Source organism: Pleurodeles waltl, chromosome 5 (assembly GCF_031143425.1).
Source record: "Pleurodeles waltl isolate 20211129_DDA chromosome 5, aPleWal1.hap1.20221129, whole genome shotgun sequence".
Lineage (NCBI taxonomy): Eukaryota > Metazoa > Chordata > Amphibia > Caudata > Salamandridae > Pleurodeles > Pleurodeles waltl.
In genome coordinates, this window is record NC_090444.1 from 277394058 (window position 1) to 277415374 (window position 21317).

The window sequence follows — 21317 nt, forward strand, 5'->3', positions numbered from 1 at the left end:
TTTGCCCCCGCCCAGGGGAGCGACCCTTGCCTGATGGGTCGCTCCCCATCTCTAAAAAAAGAAACAACCAAAAAAAAAAAACACAAAAAAAAAATTGCCCTGGCGCCTAGAGTGTTCTGCCCCCCCCCGGGGGCAGTTTCGGCCTAATAATAGGCCGATCTGTCCCCCGGGGGGGCAGAAATGGCCTAAAATAAATTTGCCCCCCCAACCTCCACCCCCCCCCCCGGGAGCGGACCCTTGCCTACGGGGTCGCTCCCCCTGCGTGACATTGGCGCCAAAAAACAAATCCCCGGTGCCTAGTGGTTTCTGCCCCCTAGGGGGCAGATTGACCTAAAATTGGCCAATCTGCCCCCAGGGGGGCAGAAATGGTCTAAATACAATTTGCCCCCCCCAGGGGAGCGACCCTTGCCTGATGGGTCGCTCCCCATCTCTAAAAAAAGAAAACAACAAAAAAAAAAAACACAAAAAAAAAATTGCCCTGGCGCCTAGAGTGTTCTGCCCCCCCCCGGGGGCAGTTCGGCCTAATAATAGGGCGATCTGTCCCCCGGGGGGGCAGAAATGGCCTAAAATAAATTTGCCCCCCCCCAACCTCCACCCCCCCCCCGGGAGCGACCCTTGCCTACGGGGGTCGCTCCCCCTGCGTGACATTGGCGCCAAAAAACAAATCCCCGGTGCCTAGTGGTTTCTGCCCCCTAGGGGGCAGATTGACCTAAAATTGGCCAATCTGCCCCCAGGGGGGCAGAAATGGTTTTAAAATACAATTTGCCCCCCCCAGGGGAGCGACCCTTGCCTGATGGGTCGCTCCCCATCTCTAAAAAAAGAAACAACAAAAAAAAAAACACAAAAAAAAAATTGCCCTGGCGAATAGAGTGTTCTGCCCCCCCCCCCGGGGGCAGTTCGGCCTAAAAATAGGCTGATCTGTCCCCCGGGGGGGGCAGAAATGGCCTAAAATAAATTTGCCCCCCCCAACCCCCACCGCCCCCCCGGGAGCGACCCTTGCCTACGGGGTCGCTCCCCCTGCGTGACATTGGCGCCAAAAAACAAATCCCCCGGGTGCCTAGTGCGTTTCTGCCCCCTTGGGGGCAGATTGACCTAAAATTTGCCAATCTGCCCCCAGGGGGGCAGAAATGGTCTAAATACAATTTGCCCCCCCAGGGGAGCGACCCTTGCCTGATGGGTCGCTCCCCATCTCTAAAAAAAGAAACAACAAAAAAAAAAAACACAAAAAAAAAATTGCCCTGGCGCCTAGAGTGTTCTGCCCCCCCCGGGGGCAGTTCGGCCTAATAATAGGCCGATCTGTCCCCCGGGGGGGCAGAAATGGCCTAAAATAAATTTGCCCCCCCAACCTCCACCCCCCCCCGGGAGCGACCCTTGCCTACGGGGTCGCTCCCCCTGCGTGACATTGGCGCCAAAAAACAAATCCCCGGTGCCTAGTGGTTTCTGCCCCCTAGGGGGCAGATTGACCTAAAATTGGCCAATCTGCCCCCAGGGGGGCAGAAATGGTCTAAATACAATTTGCCCCCCCCAGGGGAGCGACCCTTGCCTGATGGGTCGCTCCCCATCTCTAAAAAAAGAAACAACAAAAAAAAAAAAACACAGAAAAAAAATTGCCCTGGCGCCTAGAGTGTTCTGCCCCCCCCCCGGGGGCAGTTCGGCCTAATAATAGGGCGATCTGTCCCCCGGGGGGGCAGAAATGGCCTAAAATAAATTTGCCCCCCCCAACCTCCACCCCCCCCCGGGAGCGACCCTTGCCTACAGGGTCGCTCCCCCCTGCGTGCCATTGGCGCCAAAAAACAAATCCCCGGTGCCTAGTGGTTTCTGCCCCCTAGGGGGCAGATTGACCTAAAATTGGCCAATCTGCCCCCAGGGGGGCAGAAATGGTCTAAATACAATTTGCCCCCCCAGGGGAGCGACCCTTGCCTGATGGGTCGCTCCCCATCTCTAAAAAAAGAAACAACAAAAAAAAAAAACACAAAAAAAAAATTGCCCTGGCGCCTAGAGTGTTCTGCCCCCCCCCCCGGGGGCAGTTCGGCCTAAAAATAGGCCGATCTGTCCCCCGGGGGGGCAGAAATGGCCTAAAATAAATTTGCCCCCCCAACCCCCACACCCCCCCCCCGGGAGCGACCCTTGCCTACGGGCGTCGCTCCCCCTGCGTGACATTGGCGCCAAAAAACAAATCCCCGGTGCCTTGTGGTTTCTGCCCCCTTGGGGGCAGATTGACCCAAAATTGGCCAATCTGCCCCCAGGGGGGCAGAAATGGTCTAAATACAATTTGCCCCCCCAGGGGAGCGACCCTTGCCTGATGGGTCGCTCCCCATCTCTAAAAAAAGAAACAACAAAAAAAAAAAACACAAAAAAAAAAATTGCCCTGGCGCCTAGAGTGTTCTGCCCCCCCCCCCCCCCGGGGGCAGTTCGGCCTAATAATAGGCCGATCTGTCCCCCGGGGGGGCAGAAATGGCCTAAAATAAATTTGCCCCCCCAACCCCCACACCCCCCCCCCCCGGGAGCGACCCTTGCCTACGGGGTCGCTCCCCCTGCGTGACATTGGCGCCAAAAAACAAATCCCCGGTGCCTAGTGGTTTCTGCCCCCTAGGGGGCAGATTGACCTAAAATTGGCCAATCTGCCCCCAGGGGGGCAGAAATGGTCTAAATACAATTTGCCCCCCCAGGGGAGCGACCCTTGCCTGATGGGTCGCTCCCCATCTCTAAAAAAAGAAACAACAAAAAAAAAAAACACAAAAAAAAAAATTGCCCTGGCGCCTAGAGTGTTCTGCCCCCCCCCCCGGGGGCAGTTCGGCCTAAAAATAGGCCGATCTGTCCCCCGGGGGGGCAGAAATGGCCTAAAATAAATTTGCCCCCCCCAACCGGCACACCCCCCCCCCGGGAGCGACCCTTGCCTACGGGGTCGCTCCCCCTGCGTGACATTGGCGCCAAAAAACAAATCCCCGGTGCCTTGTGGTTTCTGCCCCCTTGGGGGCAGATTGACCTAAAATTGGCCAATCTGCCCCCAGGGGGGCAGAAATGGTCTAAATACAATTTGCCCCCCCAGGGGAGCGACCCTTGCCTGATGGGTCGCTCCCCATCTCTAAAAAAAGAAACAACAAAAAAAAAAAACACAAAAAAAAATTGCCCTGGCGCCTAGAGTGTTCTGCCCCCCCCCCCCGGGGGCAGTTCGGCCTAATAATAGGCCGATCTGTCCCCCGGGGGGGCAGAAATGGCCTAAAATAAATTTGACCCCCCACCCCCCCCCCCCCCGGAGCGACCCTTGCCTACGGGGTCGCTCCCCCTGCGTGACATTGGCGCCAAAAAACAAATCTCCGGTGCCTAGTGGTTTCTGCCCCCTTGGGGGCAGATTGACCTAAAATCGGCCAATCTGCCCCCAGGGGGGCAGAAATGGTCTAAATACAATTTGCCCCCCAGGGGAGCGACCCTTGCCTGATGGGTCGCTCCCCATCTCTAAAAAAAAAAAAAGAAAAAAAAAAAAAAACACAAAAACAAAATTTGCCCTGGCGCCTAGAGGTTTCTTCCCCCCCTGGGGGCAGATCGGCCTAATAATAGGCCGATCTGCCCCCAGGGGGGGCAGAAAAGGCCTTCCCAAAAAATTGCCCCCCCTGGGAGCGACCCTTGCCAAAGGGGTCGCTTTGTTGCGTGACATTCGCGCGCAAAAACAAACTCCCTGGTGTCTAATGGTTTCTGCCCCCCTTGGGGGCAGATTGGCCTTATCAAAATAGGCCAATCTGCCCCCAAGGGGGGCAGAAATGGCCTAAATATATATTGCCCCGTAGGGGAGCGACCCTTGCCTAAGGGATCGCTCCCCACCTAAAAAAAAAGAATTCATCACAAAAAAAATAAAAAATACAAATGGGCCCTGGTGCCTAGAGGTTTCTGCCCCCCCTGGGGGCAGATCGGCCTAATAATAGGCCAATCTGCCCCCAGGGGGGGCAGAAAAGGCCTTCCTAAAAAAATGCCCCCCTGGGAGCGACCCTTGCCCAAGGGGTCGCTCCCTTTTGCCAATTTCAAGAAAAAAAAAAAATCCCTGGTGTCTAGTGGGGTTTCAAAAGCCGGATTGCAAGCAATCCAGCTTTTGAAACCTGTGAGAGACTTCAAAGGGAAGGAAATACATTTCCTTCCCTTTGAAGCCTCTCGGGGCCTCCCCCATGGGATTGAAAAAGAAATGCAAAAGCATTTCTTTTTCAATCGCGCTGGAAGCTCTGCTTCCAGCGCGATGGGGGAGACCCTGTGACTAATCAGCGCGCGCTCGCGCGCTGACGTCACAGGGGGGGTTGGGGGGGGGTCGGGGGTGGGAGGGGAAGGGCTTCCCCTTCCATCCCTGACTTGGGGGGGTGGGGGGGAACCCCACAGAGGGAGCGAGAGCGCTCCCTCTGGGCTGTGTGCCGAGGACGTAGTGGTTACGTCCTCGGCACAGCAGCACTGTGCCGCAGGACGTAACCACTACGTCCGCGGCACAGAAGGGGTTAAAAAGTTGGACATGTACTTTTAACTTTTACATGTCCTCGTAGGAAAAAACTCCTAAATGTGTTTTTCACTCCAGTGAGGCCCACCTTTTCCATAGGATAGCACTGGGTTACCTTGTTATATTAAGTGATAACTTTTGTTTGGGAACAGGTAGAAATGTAACATTTGGTCTCTAAAGAATTGTAATTTAAAATCCTCTTTAATGATAAAGTTGGGGATTTTAAGTCATAATTTTGAAAATGCCACTTTTTAGAAAGTTATTTTCTTGTCCTAACCATTTGGTGCCTGCAGGCTGTGTCACAAGAAAGTGATTAGCATAGCAGTTGGCCTTTATGTATTCGTTCTAGACAGTGAGACAAAGGGGAACTAGGTGTTGGCCGAATGAGCCGTCCTGTCAGGATGGGTGGGGCTGAGCTTTTCCCTGTCCCACCTACATTTCAAAGGAATTGCCTCAACACACTCACAAAGAACTTCACACTGGCCTTTTATCACCTCAGACCCTGTGGTGCCTGGACAGGGAATAAAGAAATTTCAGAACCATCTGTCAGGGGAAAACTCCAAAGGTTTATCAAAGCTGGCACCAGGTATAAAAATAGGACCCTCAGATTCACTCTTCAGGTCACTCCTGGACTTGTAGAAGACACTCTGAAGACCTACCCTGCACTTCAGAGGCATGACCTTCTGTTTGAGGCCTTGTTCGTACTTCAGAGGAACGTCCAGCTACTGGAAGCCTGCCTTGAACCCCCAGAGGACCTTCCTGCTGCTGGAGGACTGCCTTACTGCTTAAACTTAGGACTACCAGAGAGTCTCCAACAGCTAGTTGGCTGGCCTCCTGCTCTAAGCTACAGGGATGCAAAAAGCCCAAACAACTTGAACCTTACACCTGGATCCTGCCTGGAGTAAGTCCTACTCTCCAAGTTGTGACCACGCTGTCCTAGGCTCTTGGAAGTGGTGCCAAAGGGGCCCAAACAGCCTAAATCCAAAACCTGGGAACATTTTTAGCCAAAATGTGTGCTGAGAATCTAGAGGAGACTGGGGCCTACCAGCTGGCAGATCAACTACAGGTGCATCCCGGTTGGCCTAACTTTGCAGTAGCTCCCACTACATTCTGCTCCATAGCAGCAAATCCTGTTCAGTGGCTCCTTGCGGAAGTGGTATATGGCCTTGTATAGCCCTAGTTAGCTACACCTGCTGCTTTGTTCAGCTGAAGATTTCCAACTTCCGAAAAAGGAACTAAGTCCACACATAGAAATCTTCAAAGTCACTGCGTCCAGTGGCTCCCAAACAATGATGCTTCCTCCCCAGACATTGACAGCTGCCTTGCCCCACTGAACTTTACCTTCTTAGACTTTTTGCCCAATTCACCGCCAGTATCCGAACCACACTCCATCATGGTTGACCATAACTTTAGACTTTGCCCCAGTCTCACACAACTAGATTACTAAAAACTTTAAAAAATTATAACTCCAGCTCTACCGATTAGATTTCTGTCATTTTAGTGTAAAATAATGTATTACATTTTACTCTATTTTTCTAAATTGGTGTAGGATATTTTCTTGTGTTGCATTTTCACTTTATTGCTGTTTAAGTGCTGCATAGAAATTTTACACATTGCTTCTAAGTTAAGCCTCACCACTTTTGTGTCAAGCTACTAGATGGCAAAGCACAGGTTAGTTTAGTGACTTTTTGTGGTTTATCCTGACAGGGATTGTGGTTGTTGCTTGAGAAGGGCTCACATCGCCTCAACCATAAACCCTGTTTCTAACACTAACAATGTTAACCATGCTCTGGAATCAAAAAGCCTTTCCACCTTCCCTTCCTCAATAATCATTCAATCTTCTGGTTTACCACATTTTAGCATTTCAGTTTGCAATGCAAAACTTCAGCCTCACTTGACACTCCTTCAATGTTTCCCTCACTCTTTGCACTGCAACAACATTCAGCAAAGTGGCCACTATTTTTGCAAAACGTACACACATGCCTAAAAGCTGAGAACTCTTTATGGCTCATCATATGTCCTTTCTCGCCACACCTAAAACAATTTCTATTGAATTTGTTTGTTGTTCTATGACCGTAAACCCTGATGTATCACTTTTCCCTTGTTCCACAAATTGAACCTGTTCTTTCTTTTAAATACACTTATCAGTTTTCTCCCTAGATCCCTTCTCTTTTATAATTTAATATATACAAGCTAAAGAATGCTCTTTTTTAACCACCACAAAGCTTCAGTTAAAGTGGGATCAACTTTTACCCAAATTTCATCACACACTCTGTTGCTTCTGCACTTGAGCATGAACAACCAATCGCTGAGGAACCAACATAATCGTTCCTCAACGATTTTCTAAATTTACAGCTTGACGGTGAGGCCAAGATGGCGGCGGTGTGAGACGTGTTCCCCTAGCCCTCTGTCCCCCGTTGCCCACAGAGACCTACCATGCTCCACCTGAGAGGCCCTACCGTTCAGGTGGGGCCCCCACATCGTTGTGACCAATGTGAAGATGAGGAATTTGCTCCTTAAAAGCCCTTAAGGTGGAGGACACGACCTGATGGTCAAGGTGGTGGCCGCGCCGTCCTCCCTCAAAGCCAGGATTGAGACGGGGGGGCTCACCCTCCTAGGGTATGGACCTGTGGCTGCGGGTGAAGGGGGCCTCGGAAGTGCCCCGGGAGAGGAGCAGGTGTGGTCCTCGGACCCGAGGCGCACACGGAGGAGTAGATGTGCCACACAAAGAAAAGGAGGAGTGGGCCAGCTGCACCCTCGGCCGGAGCCGGGCCTGCAGCGTGGCGAGGCCCTATCGCGACCTTGCCAGCGATAACAAAATTGAGCACGGGTCCCAGCGATGGGCAGAACCAGCCCCCGGGGCCAGGGCCCTTCAAAACATAAAGTAGGGCCTGCTGCAGGACACAGCACCTTCCCTGAGAGGGGACCGCAGGTGCTGTCTGGAGTGTGGAGCCAGGAGGCCAGCGGGTACCTGAGGCCTACAATGAGATCGGGTGTGGGTCTTGGCAGTAGGTGGGCCCGGTGTCCCTGGATGGGGCTCCTCGCTGCATCGACTGAGGTCTTCTGCAGACACATCACCTGCCACAGGAGTGGACTACAGGTACTCTCTTGAGTGTGGGGATGGAGAGGCGGCTGGGGATCAGAGACCTACAAATCTGCACTCCACTGCCACATGATCCGTGAGCAGCACAGGTGTGCCTGGAGACTGGGGAGGCCCCCCTGGATAACACCTCATCGCTTTGCACCCAGGGGCTCAGGACCATACCCCTGGGGCAGCCTAGATACTGTGACAACCTCCCAGGACCACCAGTTCTCCCCCACTGGAGTGGGGACAGGCCCCAGGGTATTAATCATCGACTGCGGCCAGCCACCCGTGACCGCTGCTGTGCTGAGGGCCCCTAATAAAGGGGGCCGATAGAAGGAGTCAGGTGGTGAGGGGAGCTAGCAGCGAAGGGGCGGTGGACTTGCCTGGGCGGGGTTGACCTTTCAGAGATCCCACCACATCCCCGCACAAGCCCCTGGGCAGCGGGTAAGAGCCTGCCGACTGCATTGGTGACCGCTATGGCCCCCCTTGCTGGCATCTCCTCGCTCAGGGCCAGGATACAATAACTGTGATCCTATTTCTAGAGCAGTCTATGGTCACAAAACCAACTCTAGCATACCAGCACCCTCCTATCAGGCCAGAGGGGATGCCGGGTCCCTGTGCCCAGATTGCAGAACATTTGTCCGTGACTAGCACAGAGCAGAGAGCCTGCGGCTACGAAGGAGGAAGGGAGCGACTGCAGAACAAAGCTGCTGACTCCGAGTCTGGCTGACCTGAACCATTGCTGACCCTTCTGGCCCCCAGCGGTCTCAGAGATACCACCGACCACATAAGTGTCAACATTCTTTCCCCGCCTGTTGGCAGGGCAGGGAGGAGCTGGCAAAGGGACCTCAAACCTGGGAGACACTAAACACAATTGATCCCCATGGCCGCTGCTCACTCCAAGAAGGAAGGATCTTTCAAGAACATGTTGATAAAGATGACTGCCCCTGAGCACCCCACCAGCTGACCTAGGACACACTCACTGAGGAGGATGACTTAGAGGGACCGGTCATGCGCTCTTTCCTTGAGGCACTTTTCACCTCTTAGAAAGACGATCTCCAAAGCATCAAGAGGGATTTATCCCAAGACCTGATGATAGTCCAGAAAGACCTGGCCGCCACTGGGGACAGAGTCTCATCCCTGAAGGATAACGTGACCAGGAGGGATGAGGAAATCGAGGCCCTACAGCAAGAAGTCACTCACCTTCATGAACAACATGTGGATCTGCAGGCCCACACTGAGGACCTGGAAAATAGATCACGCCACAACAACGGGAGGGGCTCACTGGCTACAGGAAATGGGACTCCAAGATCTGTGGAGGCTGCACCATGCCAGTCCCAGGGCTACACTTTCTACTCGTATGCACATAAAACATACGTCAGGCTACATCATTTCTTAGGGACGAGAGCAATACACAACATGACCACAGTCAAAATAGAACCCCGCTCTCTATCCTATCATTTCGCAGTCGTGGTTGACCTTGCATTCCCTCTGATGGCTTGGGTAAGCTGTGTTTGGCAGCTGAGAGAGACCCTTCTGCGATGACCTGTGGTAATCTCACAAATTGAACGAGTCATCAAAAAGCTACTAACCAATCAACAATCCTATCGACACTTTGGCCGCAGTGTTATGGGACGTACTAAAAGTGATAGTCAGGGGAGAATTTATGGCCATCTCTGCAGCGGACAGCAAATTATGCTGGGAAAAGAGGGAACAACTACAGCAACAAGTTAGGGAGCTAGAGTACATCCATCACTGCACAGGGGCACCTAGTGTATGGAGGCAACTAGAGGCATCACAGAAACAACTAGTGCAACTAAATCTTGATGTGCAGAGTACTCCATCCTCCAGCTGAAACACTCTTACCATCTTGGGAGAAACAAGACCCGGCAACTGTTAGCTAACAGATTCCGTGCTCAGCGCCAGGCTATGACAGTAGAGTCACTGGCTCAACCAGATGGCTCTATACTCAAGACAGACATTTAGCAGCCAAGCTCAGGGACTTTTATAGTGACCTTTACACTGTGCAACACATACCACCTAACACCATTGATGGATACCTACAGTCAACTAACATTTCACCCCTGCCCCAAGCCCACTCGTCGGAGATTGACCAACCCATTTGCACAGAGGAGGTAATCTCAGCAATCGCCCGATTACAACCCAACAAGTCACCGGGTCTGGACGGCTACCCAGCGAGTTTTTACAGGACCTTCTGCCAGCTGCTAGAACCCATCCTGACCTGAGTCTTTAACTCTATAAAGGTCCCGCAGGACCTACCCCGAATCTGAGGGATGCATCAATTGTCATTATCCCTAAACCCGGAAAGGACAGGCAGAAGTGCAAGTCCTACCGCCCAATTTCCCTCCTCAATATCGGCGCAAAGTTACTCACGGGAATCCTTATGGCCCCACTGAACCCTCTGATGGCAGGGATGATAAGCCCAGATCAATATGGGTTCATTTCCCAGCGACAATACAGTGATAATACTAAGAGAATATTACACATCATAGGCAAAGCTAAAAGATCCAGAAAAAAAAGTAATGCTGCTAGCGGTCGATGCTGAAAAGGCCTTTGATCGAGTTCACTGGCCATACTTAGTAAAGACACTCACCAGCTTTGGTATAGGACCCCCGCTTCCGAAATGGAAACTGAGCACCTGTAGTCATCCAAAGGCAATGGTCAGGGGTAGAAGAACACACCATCTGCCTATACGTAGATGATGTCATAGTGGCCCTTGACAACCCGGGCACATCACTACCATCCTTCTTGTAAAAGGTGGGATTTCGTATTAACGTCCAGAAATCTCAGGTACTGAACATCCCAGTGTCTCAACAAACGGCAACACTACTCTCAGACAGCACCCCTGTCCAGTGGATCCTCAACATTATTCTCTACCTAGGTATACAGCTGGAAATGATGGTACGTACCACCGCACAGGTGAACTATAGAGCCGTTACGCGGCAGGTCAAGTGAGACCACACTCAACGGCACCAGTACCCACTCTCTTAACTAGGCCGTATACCAGCAGTTAAAATGAACACACTTCCAAAAATCCTCTTTTTGTTCCAGACCCTACCTGCCACTCATCCACCCAGAACAATCGAGACACTACAAAGGGAGCTGGCTCGCTTCATCTGGACAGACAGGCATCTCCGGATGTCCCGCACCCTGAGCCACCGACCTACCAAGGAAGGCGGGCTGGGTATCCCTAATCTCCGCACATATTATCAAGCAATACATCTCTGCTACCTAGTTGAGTGGTCGAGAGAAGAATCAGAGAAACCATGGCTCTTCATGGACTGGGAGATTGCCGGTCTACATTTATGGAAGGTACCTTTCCTTAGAAAGTTGCCCGCCTCGAGGGTCTCTATTCGGCTCCAGTCATAGAGCCCACACTCAGATTCTGTGACAGAGTGGCTGCGGCTATGGGCATGACCACATTTCTGTCCCCCGATGCCCATATTAGACAATTTAGACTTCCCGCCAGGACAAACTTGCCGCTCATTTAATTAGTGGCAGACTAGCGGATGCAGGTCCATCAGCCACTTGTACGATGCAGACGGGGTTCGCTCCTTTGACAGAGTCAGAAAGACATCGCTATTTCCAAATCTGGAATTGGGTCACACACCCTGCCCTTCAACCTGGGACCCAGAGATCGCTGACATCCTTCAAACAATGGCTTCTTCAGAAGCTCACAGACAAAGGAATGGAATCAGACGTATTGTCAACACCAGGACAGTGCACGCTCTACGGGCGACATAATGCACAATGACAAACTTCATGCAATGTAATAATTCATGCATTGTGTGCTGAAATTGCATATTAACTTTTTGCATTGCAGGTATTTATCTTGAAATTTCATTAATAACTGTTTGCAATAATACTGTTTGAAATGTATTGTTTATTTCCAAGCCTTTCCTGCAGCCTGGCTGGGTGTGGCTGGGTGTGGCAGGTGGGCGGGGCTTGGGTCTATTTGAGGAACCCAGCCCAGCTCCACGTGCTCACTATTCAGAGGTCCCTGTGCAGAGCAGCAGCATTTTCCAGGGCTCCTGTTCCGGAGGCCTACTTGGACATTTCCAGGCCCTGTCCTCATTACCTTGGTGATCCTCAAGCAGGGTGGTAAGGCGGAGGTTGGGGTAGGCCCTAGGCCCCCGACTCCGTTTCCAGAGATTTTCAAGTTTTGGTCTTTTGATTAAATCGCGTGTGCGATTGTTTCTTGGCAATTAACCCTTGCAATACAGATCGGCAGAGTGCACGATCATTCCCTGGCATTTGGATCTTGCTGGTTGAATCAGCAGCAGTTTGCGCGATTCATTCTTGGCAATTAACCCTTCTAATTCAGATCGGCGGAGTGCGCGATCATTTCCTGGCATTTGGATCTTGATGGTTGAATCGGCAGCAGTATGCGTGATTCATTCTTGCCAATTAACCCTTGCAGTTCAGATCAGCAGAGTGCACAATCATTTCCTGGCATTTGAATCTTGATGATTGAATCGGCAGGAGTGTGCGCGATTCATTCTTGGCAATTAACCCTTGCAATTCAGATCAGCAGAGTTGCGCGATCATTCCAGGTATTGGAATCTTGATGGTTGAATCGGCAGCAGTGTGTGCGATTCATTCTTGGCAATTAACCTTTGCAGTTCAGATCAGCAGAGTGCACAATCATTTCCTGGCATTTGAATCTTGATGGTTGAATCAGCAGCAGTGTATGCGATTCATTCTTGGCAAGTACCCCTTGCAGTTCGGATCGGCAGAGTTGCGCGATCATTTCAGGTATTGGAATCTTGATGTATAGTTTGATAATAAAATACATAGTAATTACTGGGCAATTGAATCCTGAAACTCAAATCAAAACAGAGTGTGACTTTACAGTATCATTCATGAGTCTTTCGCAGTTCATGTTTTGGGAATTAATATGTTAATTGATTCTTGTTATGACTTAGTCGCTATTTCAAGAACTAACTTGAGAGAGTTCCATGTTCAGTGCATAGGATGTTATTCTGGAAACACTTATATGAAAGTCTGCGTAATCCTTCTTTTACTTCCAGGTATCCAGAACTAAAAAGTCATGTTATGGAAAAGCTCTTGATCTCTCATGTTATCAGAGTATAGATATTTACAACAAAGTTCATGAAGATTAATGTGAATAACTTTGCTATTATGTTCTTAACTCTTGTTTCCACAGGTCTCCTTCCCCGCTGTTCCAAACCTAAACCCCATCCCCGCTTGGCCATTCTTTAACTCTGTGCTATAACGGCTAGTAGAGTTTGGAGCTGCCAAGAGGTGGACATATTGGGAACAGGCGCAAACCCCGAGGATCCGGTCTCGCTGACAGAATAGTGAGCCCACAATTTTTTTATCCTCCTGGTTTGTGCTAGGTTTTCAATATGGCCACATTGGACAAGTTACTTAAGGTAATTACGCAGCTTCAAGTGGATATAGTTGAATCTAAAAACATAGCAACCAATCTAGCAGAATGGGTGGATCAGTTACAAGACAGAGTGGAAAAGAAGGAGCAAAGTCCTTTGGGTGCGGGTAGGTTTAATCCTCCTCATCAAGGTTCAGGAGGGAATCCTCCAACTAACATATCACTCACAGTTCCCACACCCTTTCCTTTGGCTCCCCCAGAAAGGTTTTTAGGTGATCCTCAGAAAGTACAATCCTTTTTGGCTCAAGTAGAGTTGCACTTCACCTTTAGACCAAACACCTTCCCTGATTCCCAATCCAGGGTGGCCTTCTTGATTTCTTATCTGACTGGAGACGCAGCCACCTGGGCAATCCCTCTTGTGCGTCGAGATAATCCTGTGCTTTATAACTGGAGTGACTTTGTCTGAGAATTTGAAAGTGTTTTTGATCAAAGAACAGTTACTCTGTCCGCAGACCGAGAACTGTTAGAGTTGCAACAAGGAAATAAGGATCTTGTATCTTACTTGGCTAACTTTAATCGGCTGGTAGCAGAAACGGCCTGGCCTGAGGAAAAGAGATCAGCCCTATTCTATCAAGAACACAAAGATGAGTTAAAAGACATCCTTGCACAGATTGATCCTCAACCCATGGATTGTCAAGATCTGATAAATCTTATTTTAAGGTTAGACCATCGTCTTGCAGAAAGACGTGGAATATGTAAAAAGACTGAGAAAAGTTCCTGGGGTGTTCATGAGCATAGAGACTCACAAGTTCATGGAGACCACAATCATGAACCAATGGAAATAGGAACCATCAGGCGGCCCTTAACTAAAGAAGAGAAAGATCTACGTAGGAAGAATGGACAATGTCTGCATTGTGGTCGAAAGGGCCATTTCGCTAAAGAATGTCCAGCAAAACCTAAAAGTAAACTAACCCCTATCAAGAAGGTTGTAGCAAATGCACAGATCAATCAGGAAAACTAGAACACCCAAGATGTAAGGAAGGGTTACTCTTGGGTGAAACCGTGGACCCTTCACAAGATGCAAAAAAGGTTTTACTCAAATCAAGACATTTAAAATTAGATCTAGAAGTACAACAAAAAACTTATCTAAAGAAAGCCTTAGTAGATTCTGGGGCTACTGTTAACTTTATCCATGCACAATTGATTCAAACATGGGGGATCCCATGTAAGAAGAAGAAAACACGAGAAATAATACAAGCTGTAGATGGAAAACTCCTAGCTGGAGGTCCGGTGACTCTACAGACCTTCCCCTTGTCTGTGATCTGTAAAGGAGGAAATCAAGACCCCAAACATGTAGAGAAAATAATCTTTGATGTAATCCATGCTCCTCAGTATAGAATTATTCTAGGAATGCCGTGGTTAAGCTATTATAATCCTTTAATAAACTGGCAAGAAAGGAAAATCATGTTTCCTTCGTTTAAGTGCAAAGAAAAATGTCTCCAAACATCAAGTGTCACAGATTCCCACAATTCCCACATAGCCACAGCCGCTGAAAAAGATGTAACACTGCCTTTGCAGTATTCAACCTTCCTTGAAATTTTTGATGAAAACGAAGCAGGAACCTTGCCTCCGCACAGACCTTATGCCTGTCAAATTGATCTGACTCCCGGTGCTATACTTCCTAGTTGTCGTGTGTATGCCCTGTCTGAACACGAAAATCAATATCTAAGGAACTATTTAGACCAATTTCTAGCTAATGGATTTATCCGTCCTTCCAAGTCTCCTGCAGCATCTCCTCTTTTTTTGTTCCCAAGGCTAATGGGGATCTTAGGGCTTGTATAGATTATAGAGGGCTAAACAAAATCACAATAAAGAATAAATACCCACTACCCTTGATCCCTGTCCTGTTGGATCAAGTAAAAAAGGCCAACATTTACACCAAGTTAGACCTAAGAGTAGCTTACTACCTAGTCAGGATGAGAGAAGGTGACGAGTGGATAACCGCCTTTAAAACTAGATATGGTCTATTTGAATACACAGTCATGCCCTTTGGACTTTGTAATGCTCCAGCGGCATTCCAATTATTTCTAAATGATGTCCTTAGAGAATATCTAGATCTATCTGCAATAGTTTATATTGATGATATTTTAATCTATTCTGATAACGAAGTCAAACATGTACAACATGTCTAAAAGATTCTCACAGCCCTTCGCAAACAGCATTTATATTGCAAATTGAGCAAATGTGAATTTCATGTTACCACCGTTGAATTTTTAGGGGTCATCCTTACCCCTCAAGGCATGGTCATGGCAGAAAGAAAAGTGCAAGCAGTATCCGATTGGCCAATCCCAAAAAACGTTTGAGATGTTCAGTGCTTCCTTGGTTTTGCAAACTTCTATCGTAGGTTCATAGACCACTTCTCACAGACAGTGGCACCAATTACCAAGTTACTACGAAAGAAAGAACCATTTGTATGGTCTCCAGAGGCTGATAAGGCTTTTTCAATCTTAAAGGAAGCCTTTTCCACCGCCCCAGTCTTGACTCACCCAGATACTGAACGTCCATTCATAGTAGAAGCAGATGCTTCAGATTTGGCAATTGGTGCAGTGTTATCACAACGCAACAAAGATACCGGTCAGCTACACCCTGTAGCTTACATGTCCCGAAAACTAAACGAAGCAGAACAAAATTATGTCATTGCTGAGAAAGAACTTCTAGCAATTCGTGATGCCTTTAAAGAGTGGAGTCACTATTTGTTAGGCGCCAGATATACTATTACAGTATACACAGATCATCGTGATCTCCAGTTCATGAGTTCAGCTAGACTTTTGACTCCTCGATAATTACGATGGATGCTGTTTTCTGCCGAGTTTGATTTTGTGGTAACCTTTCGCCCCGGCAAAGATAATCGCAAAGCAGATGCCTTGTCCAGACAAGACTCTACCATGTTACCCACAATCCAACCCCCACGAGCTATCATTGCTCCAGACAAAATCCTTTGCATTCTTAAAACTGAAGATTTTTTTGAAAATATTCGTAATTCTTTCACCATTGAAAAATGGCAGAAATGGGCTCAAGCATACCCCAAAAGATCAATCAAACAAGGCCTACCTTTTCATGATGCATGTTTATTTGTTCCTACTACCAAGATGCACAAATTAGTGTTTCATTGGTTGCACGTATACCTACGGCAGGTCATCCAGGTATTCCTAAGACACTTGAACTAATCCAATGATATTTTTGGTGGCCTACTTTGACAAAAGACGTCAAGCAAATGGTAACTAACTGTGAAGTTTGTGCCCGTACCAAGACAAGTCATTCAAAACCAAAAGGATTGTTACATCCTCTCCCAACTCCACTCCGACCTTGGGAACACATATCAATAGACTTTATTACAGGACTGCCAGTTGTTCAACATCACTCAGTAATCCTTGTAGTGGTAGACAGTCTCACAAAATATGCACATTTCATTGCTTGCAGGAAATTGCCTACTTCCAGTGAATTGGCAACAATACTTTTAAATCGAGTGGTCCGTTATCAAGGATTACCAAAAATAATTATTTCCTATCGAGGATCACAATTTGCCTCTACCTTCTGGAAAACATGGTACAAAAAGCTACAAGTTACATCTACATTAACTACCAGTCACCATCCTCAAACAGATGGCCAAACTGAGAGACTCAATCAAACATTGAAACAATATTTGCGTGCGTACGCTGAAAAAGCACTCCATTCTAGGGTGTCAATGCTTTGGTTAGCTGAACTGGCCTACAAAAACTCGTATCATACGTCTACTGGAGCGATGCCCTTTTTAGGTCTATTTGGTTATCACCCAGATACTTTGCCAATCACAATTCCACAAGAAAGTTCACTTATACCAGCAGTATCAGAAACAATACAACTCCATCAAACCCAGAAACAAATCCAACAACATCTGAACAAAGCAAAACAAAAGTATAAAAAACATTATGACAAAAAACATTGTGAGGGACCACAATATAAGCCAGGAGATAGAGTGTGGCTTTCAACACATCACATTGACTTCACGAAAAGACATATGTTTAATCCTAAATATATAGGTCCTTACACAGTTCTTCAACAGATCAATCCAGTATCCTACAAGCTACAGTTACCAAAATCACTCCATATTCATCCAGTATTTCATACTTCTCTCCTGAAAAGAGCTTTCCAGAAAACTTGCTCTCAACCAACTCCAGTACTAGTACAAGGAGAAATGGAATACGAAGTAAAACAGGTTTTGGACTCAAAATTTAGAGGTCGTACTCTCTGGTATCTAATATCTTGGAAAGGGTACGGTCCAGAGAATGACTCTTGGGTCTCAGCATCTGACGTTCATGCTCCACGATTAGTGCAACGTTTTCACCGCTTAAACCCAGACAAACCAGGCCCTAGAGCGCGTTCGGGAGGGGGGAGTACTGTCAACACCAGGTCAGTGCGCGCTCCAAGCCTTTCCTGCATGACTGGCTGGGTGTGGCTGGGTGTGGCAGGTGGGCGGGGCTTGGGTCTATTTAAGGAACCCAGCCAAGCTCCACGTTCTTACTATTCAGAGGTCCCGGTGCAGAGCAGCAGCATTTTCCAGGGCTCCTGTTCTGGAGGCCTACTTGGACATTTCCAGGCCCTGTCCTCATTACCTTGGTGATCCTCAAGCAGGGCGGTAAGGCGGAGGTCGGGGTAGGCCCCCGACTCCGTTTCCAGAGATTTTCGAGTTTTGGTTTTATGATTAAATCGCGTGTGCGATTGTTTCTTGGCAATTAACCCTTGCAATTCAGATTGCCAGAGTGCGCAATAATTTCCTGGCATTTGGATCTTGATGGTTGAATCGGCAGCAGTGTGCACGATTCGTTCTTGGCAATTAACCCTTGCAATTCAGATCGGCAGAGTGCGCGATCATTTCCTGCCATTTGGATCTTGATGGTTGAATCGGCAGCAGTGTGCGCGATTCATTCTTGGCAATTAACCCTTGCAGTTCAGATCGGCAGAGTGAACGATCATTTCCTGGCATTTGAATATTGATGATTGAATCGGCAGCAGTGTGCGCGATTCATTCTTGGCAATAAACCCTTGCAATTCAGATCGGCAGAGTGCGCGATCATTTCCTGCCATTTGAATCTTGATGGTTGAATCGGCAGCAGTGTGCGCGATTCATTCTTGGCAAATAACCCTTGCAGTTCAGATCGGCAGAGTGCGCAATCATTTCCTGGCATTTGAATCTTGATGGTTGAATCGGCAGCAGTGTATGCGATTCATTCTTGGCAAGTACCCCTTGCAGTTTGGATCAGCAGAGTTGCGCGATCATTTCAGGTATTGGAATCTTGATGTATAGTTTGATAATAAAATACATAGTAATTTCTGGGCAATTGAATCCTGAAACTCAAACCAAAACAGAGTGTGACTTTACAGTATCATTCATGAATCTTTCGCAGTTCATGTTTTGGGAATTAATATGTTAATTGATTCTTGTTATGACATAGTTGCTATTTCAAGAACTAACTTGAGAGAGTTCCATGTTCAGTGCATAGGATGTTATTCTGGAAACACTTATATGAAAGTCTGCGTAATCCTTCTTTTACTTCCAGGTATCCAGAACTAAAGAGTCATGTTATGGAAAAGCTCTAGATCTCTCATGTTATCAGAGTATAGATATTTATAACAAAGTTCATGAAGATTAATGTGAATAACTTTGCTATTGTGTTCTTTACTCTTGTTTCCACAGGTCTTCTTCCCCGCTGTTCCCAAACTAAACCCCATCCCCCGATTGGCCATTCTTTAACTCTGTGCTATAACGGCTAGTAGAGTTTGGAGCTGCCAAGAGGTGGACATATTGGGAACAGGCGCAAACCCCGAGAATTCGGTCTCGCTGACACTTATACACCATTCTTCTTCAGGTCCCCCCAATCCCGAGATCCCCAGGACAGCGCTGCTGGGAATAGGAACTGGGTAGAAACCTGATCCCCCACAGAAATGGGGGAGATATACTACAGAGAGCATCATATGGCTCGCAACTCGGCTTGCATAGACAAAGCAGTCAAAATCACTACTGACCGGTATCAAACACATCCACCCGACTTCAACAATGCTACCCCACAACCTTGGACGACTGTTGGAGACAGTGTGGTATGCAGGGAACTCTACTCCACAACCTGTGGGACTTCCCCAGGATCTCCCAGTTCTGGGACCAGGTCCTGCAGGACATAGATACCCATCTCGACACCCAGCTACCTGGGTACCCGGCTTATACCATACTTGGCCTTTCCAATCCACTTACATTCCTGCTTTAATCACGTAGGAGGCGACAAATCGGCCTAGCGTTAGGAGTGGCCCACCAACCAATACTTGCACACTGGGCACTACTACGGTTCCTACACATCGGGTCTGGCTTCATAGACTCTGGCATATATTGAGAATGGAAAAACTCTCTCCGACATTGGTGTCCCTAGGAGATTCCTACAGTGACCTCTTGAGCCCATTTATTGTGTTACTATCCCACGAATTTAGGGAATTGACATTCCCTAGATACCTAAAGCTATTGAAACTCTGGGACTGCCTATAGCTGGACTTAAATTTGCAAATAAATAGGCTCACAGCTGACTCATCCTATTTTTGTAATTCTGAGTGAGTGCCCACCGGGTGGTGGATTTGGAAGGGGGGATAGGTTTATAGTTCTTTGTATGTTTAAAGATATTTCCTTGTTTACTTTGTCTACTGCTCATGTTATCACGAGGCTGATGTACTCTTGAACTACAGATAACAATAAAAAGATTTACAGCTTAAAGTTAATTTGCTGAAAGCTGTGAAAAACACAATTGTACTTTCATCTTCTCTTTCTCCTTCCATGCCAAAATGATGTCTTTCTAATACTGCTGACCTTTGGTAGATAGTGTTTGTCTAGTTTCACATACAAATTTCAAATTAATTTAAACCTGCTCCTTCCGCCTGTGCAAGATCTGGTAAGTTCTCAAATATGCCTGTCCCTTCTGCTACAAGGCAGTAAAACAATAATCATGTTTTCTCTCCCAACATAGACTTGTTCCCCATTGCTTTGCATAATGGTTAAGTACCTTCTTCTATTTGTTCTATTTAAAATGAGGCTCTCCAGGTGATGTAAAAATAATAGGAGTGGCGTAACGATATGCATATTGGTTACAATATAAAATAGTTGCTGTTGTTTTTTATGGATGAGTTTGGAACATAAAACCCTGAGGCTAGAATGTCCTTCTTTCTCTCCTTTTTTTAATGAACCAAACTTGATTGATTTTTCAAAACTTAAATCATACAGTACAAGCAACAAGGTACATATCGAGTAGGAAACAACGCCACACAATTCATTGCATCAGTTATCCACCATTTGCTTTAGATTGTACAACACTTTTTATGGCAACCTCTAGCCATGTAAATTGGTTTCTCCTGCTTGAGGCATAGGTCCATAGCAACACACTAGGCAGCCAATGAGGGTCATTCAGTGGAGGTCCAGGCTTGTGCTGTTTTTTTATTTCGCAAGTACAGTGCCCATTCCTACTACGGACCAATCTCCCCTAGCCCACCTAGGTCTCCCAAAAACCCCAGCAGAGTGATGTGGATGTGGACTTGAGCTCGGCAGGTCTCCCTGGAATACAACAGAGAGTGTTAACAACAGCAGACTGATAGATGCCGGAGGAGCCAACATGGCCACCTGAGCAGACGCTGGTGATTAGATCTCCGACAGACTGCATATGCTGAGACTCCCCTCAGCTCCCATAGAGTGTTATCAGACCACCCTAGCAACGGAGAAGATGCACCCCGACATGTACTGGAGGCATCGGCCTGACAACTCAAAAAAGAGCCTCCTTGCCCATGTTGCGGGACTGTCGGAGGTCAGCTGGGCAAAGGAGCCCCGTGTGAGCAGCATTACAACACAGAGAGTGGTGCTAGATAACAGTGAATGGCAGCCAGCGTTTGAGTTGTGTGAGATGAGAAGCCAAGTAGGAGAGGCAGTGGGGACACCAGAAGCAGTCCATGACCGAAGAGGTACCCGGTGCTGGGGGCATGGTGAGAAGCGTGGCTGAGCGGCTTCTCAAGAGCATGGAAGGCACCACACACCTGGCCTGAGAGTCGCATTTGCTTGGAACCAACACAGAGGAGGAGAGGTAGGAAGCCCACCATTGAATTGCATACTGCTATCTACGAGGACCGAGATGGAGAGAAGGCAGACCGGCGGATTGTGCTCTGGGGAATGAGACGAAGGCCCATGGCGATCAAAGACCTACACTCAGTACAGGATGGGGTCATTGAGGCCTGCAGATTGAAGCACAAGGGATCCGTAAGCTGAAAGCAACTGCTAGTTAGCTGGGGGAAACACCCCTTAATGTCTGGAATAGGTTTGTGGGCGA